The following is a 3,681-nucleotide window of genomic DNA, read 5'->3' as shown; positions in this document are numbered from 1 at the left end:
CTAGCAGTAAAACGTGTATGTCCCAGAATGTGGATGGCGAAACGGCGCTACTGCAGCTGATTTGTTTAGAGAAAGGGACGCGTAATGCGAAGACGTGATCGTTCTTTAGTTTCGCAAGTTGTTTTTGCACTAGCTGAATTTGAATTAATTGGTCATTTAGCTATTTCACTTAGTAAGTAAAAGTATTTCTTCTATGATTTCCTTGGTGTCTGTGTTTTTGCTTCCTCAAGTATGTATAATAACAATAGTGCTACTTTGTTCACCCCTATCTTTTCGTTCCTTACATAAACAGGGTTTCTATCCCAGCATCGTTGATGTCTACAGGTAGAATGTGTCGGTAAACTGATGACTTACCCTCACTCAAAAAGATCAGGTACTCGTGACACCCGTGGCAGAATGGATGTGGCACAGTAGCCGTCAAGACTGGTCCGTTGCGGTACTCGCTAACACCGCGACGGTTTGTGCTACTAATAAAAGGTGTATGCCTCAGAATGTGGCTGGCAAAATGGCGCCGCTGCAGCTGAGTTGTTTAGGGAAAGGGACGCGCTATGCGAAGACGTCCGACCATTCCCTAGTTTCGCAAGTTCTATTTGCATCTAGCTTCATTTCCAATAATTTCTCATTAGGTATTTCGCTTAGTAAGTAAAGGTATTTCCTCTATGATTTCCTTGCTGTCTCTTTTTTGTTTCCTAAAGTATGGATAATAGCAATAGCGCCAATTTGTCAACCCCTTTCTTTTCCCTCCTTACATAAACAGGGTTTCTATTCCAGTGACGTTGATGTCTACGTGTAGTATGTATGGGTAGATTGATGAGTTGCCCTCAATCAAAAAGATCAGGTGCTCGTGACACCTGTGGCAGAATGTATGTTGAACACCAGCTGTCAAGACTGGTACGTTGCGGAACTCGCTAACACCACGACGGTTTGTGCTAGTAGCAAAAGGTGTATGCCTCAGAATGTGGCTGGCAAAATGGCGCCGCTGCAGCTGATTTGTTTAGAGAAAGGGACGCGTAATGCGAAGATGTCAGACCATTGCTTAGTTTCGCAAGTTGTTTTTGTATCTAGCTTCATTTCCATAATTAATGAAAAAAGGTATTTCAATTAGTAAGTAAAAGTTTTTCCTCAATGATTTCCTTACTGTCCATATTTTTGCTTCATTATATATGGATAATAAGAATTCCAGTGCTGATTGCCGTGTTATAGTTTGTTGACGAAGCTTTCCCTCAAGTCTAAATATTTTAAGGCAGCTTGTCGTCTGCGTATCATGGCCACGCACGCTTAATCGCCTTCCGTTTCTCTACCACGGCTGCGCTTTAAAACCACGGCGCTGCAATTTTGCTTCAGGGACTTTCCTTTCCTTCCTTCTTCTCCGTCCTTTAACTGGCTCTCTTAACTACTACTCGCAGAGACAAGCAAAAGCGCGCGCCTTAGATCGCATCCATGAGATGAATATTTACAATTATTATTAGGCTTATAATTATATTCGAGTGCTGATTGCTGTGCTATTGCTTGTTAACGAAGCTTTCCCTCAAGTCTAAATATTTTAAGGCAGTTTGTATTGTGCGTATCATGGCCACGCACGCTTATATCGCCTTCCGTTTCTCTACCACGGGTGCGCTTTAAAACAACGGCGCTGCAATTTTGCTTTCCTTTCCTTCCTTTTTCTCCACCCTTAAGCTGGCTCTCTCAGTTACTACACGCAGAGACATAGCAACAACGCGCGCATTAGATCCCATAGCTGAGAATATTATTTACAAATATAATTATGGTTTTAATTATATTCGAGTGCTAATTGCTGTGCTATCATTTGTTAACGAAGCTTTCCCTCGAGTCTAAATATTTTCAGGCAGTTTGTCGTTTGCGTAGCATGGCCCCGCACGCTTATATCGCCCTCCGTTTCTCTACCATGGGTGCGCTTTAAAACCAAGGCGCTGCAATTTTGCTTCAGAGACTTTCCGTCCCTTCCTTCTTCTCCGCCCTTAAACTGGCTCTCTTAACTACTACACGCAGAGACAAAGCAACAGCTCGTGCATGCGATACCCATAGGTGCGATGAATATATATATATATATATATATATATATATATATACATATATATATATATATATATATATATATATATATATATATATATATATATATATATATATATATATGTATGTATATATATATATATATATATATACATACATATATATATATGTACATATATATGTATATATATATATATATATATATATATATATATATATATATATATATATATATATATATATATATAGTCATGTCATGGGAAGCCAACAAACACTGACACCAAGGACATTATGTTGTGCTTGGTGTCAGTGTTTGTTGGCTTCTCATGATATGACTAATAAAAATCGGGCCCCTCGGTTAACCCCCTCTCTTCTCGTTTATTACATACGAGGGTCTCGAATCCGGCAACATTGATGCCTTCAGGTAGCATATGTGGGTTTATTGACCAGTTGCATTCCCCCAAAAAGATCACGTTCTCGTGACGCCTGCGGCAACAAGGACGTTCCACGTCCGCCGCCAAGGTCTGTGAGTGGTGGCGCTGGCTAACACTCCCAGGGTTCTACCAGTGCACATAAATACCCAAGAAAGTGGATGGGGAAACAGCGCCGCGGTGGCTCAATTGGTAGAGCATCGCACGTGAAATGCGAAGGTTGTGGGTTCGGTTCCCACCAGCGGCAAGTTCCTTTCTCATCCACTTTATATTTCCATTGATTTATCGTTTCTTAATTCCATTCATTAAGCACAAGTAATTACCCCTATGTTGTCCTTGGTTTCAGTGTTTGTTGGCTTCTCATGATATGAATAATAAAAATCGGGCCCCTCGGTTAACCCCCTCTCTTCTCGTTTATTACATACGAGGGTCTCGAATCCGGTAACATTGATTCCTTCAGGTAGCATATGTGGGTTTATTGACCGGTTGCCTTCACCCAAAAAGATCACGTTCTCGTGACGCCTGCGGCAACAAGGATGTTCCACGTCCGCCGCCAAGGTCTGTGAGTGGTGGCGCTGGCTAACACTCCCAGGGTTCTACCAGTGCACATAAATACCCAAGAAAGTGGATGGGGAAACAGCGCCGCGGTAGCTCAATTGGTAGAGCATCGCACGTGAAATGCGAAGGTTGTGGGTTCGGTTCCCACCTGCGGCAAGTTGTTTTCTCATCCACTTCAATTTCCATTAATTTATCGTTTCTTCATTCCATTTATTAAGCACAAGTAATTTCCCCAATGTTGTCCTTGGTGTCAGTGTTTGTTGGCTTCTCATGATATGACTAATAAAAATCGGGCCCCTCGGTTAACCCCCTCTCTTCTCGTATATATATATATAGAGAGAGAAAATTATCAGTCATAGCCCTCGTAGTATAGCCCTCTGGGCCGTTTCCTCTTTTTACTTTTCAAATTGTCCTATTAGGGTTATTTTAATTACACGAAGGCATTTCGCCCTCGCCTGCAGCAGTCCTTGAGATAGTTATTCTGGCGCCTAGCTTCCCACGCTATGCGTCCAACCCATGCACCTTTTTAAGCTTTTCCTAGACGCTAGAGTTATACTTTGTCCGCGCAACCTTGAGCGATCGGAAAGCGCGTTTTCCCCTCTTGGCCGGCGGAGAAGGGAGGCTTTGTTCTGGCTGCAGAGCCTTCCACGTCTCAGTA

At 42.3% G+C, this 3,681-nt stretch overlaps 2 non-coding genes across 2 annotated transcripts; both read left to right on the top strand.

Moving 5' to 3' along the window:
• The first annotated feature begins 2,639 nt into the window (after positions 1-2,639).
• TRNAS-UGA (transfer RNA serine (anticodon UGA)) lies at positions 2,640-2,712 on the top strand. Its single transcript has one exon. It is a non-coding gene; the product is annotated as a tRNA-Ser (tRNA).
• A 394-nt stretch (positions 2,713-3,106) lies between these two features.
• Positions 3,107-3,179, top strand: TRNAS-UGA (transfer RNA serine (anticodon UGA)). The gene has a single exon. It is a non-coding gene; the product is annotated as a tRNA-Ser (tRNA).
• The last annotated feature ends 502 nt before the right edge of the window (positions 3,180-3,681 follow it).

The sequence above is a fragment of the Dermacentor andersoni genome, unplaced genomic scaffold (assembly GCF_023375885.2).
Source record: "Dermacentor andersoni unplaced genomic scaffold, qqDerAnde1_hic_scaffold ctg00000039.1, whole genome shotgun sequence".
NCBI lineage: Eukaryota > Metazoa > Arthropoda > Arachnida > Ixodida > Ixodidae > Dermacentor > Dermacentor andersoni.
This window is presented reverse-complemented; position numbering and strand designations above follow the sequence as displayed.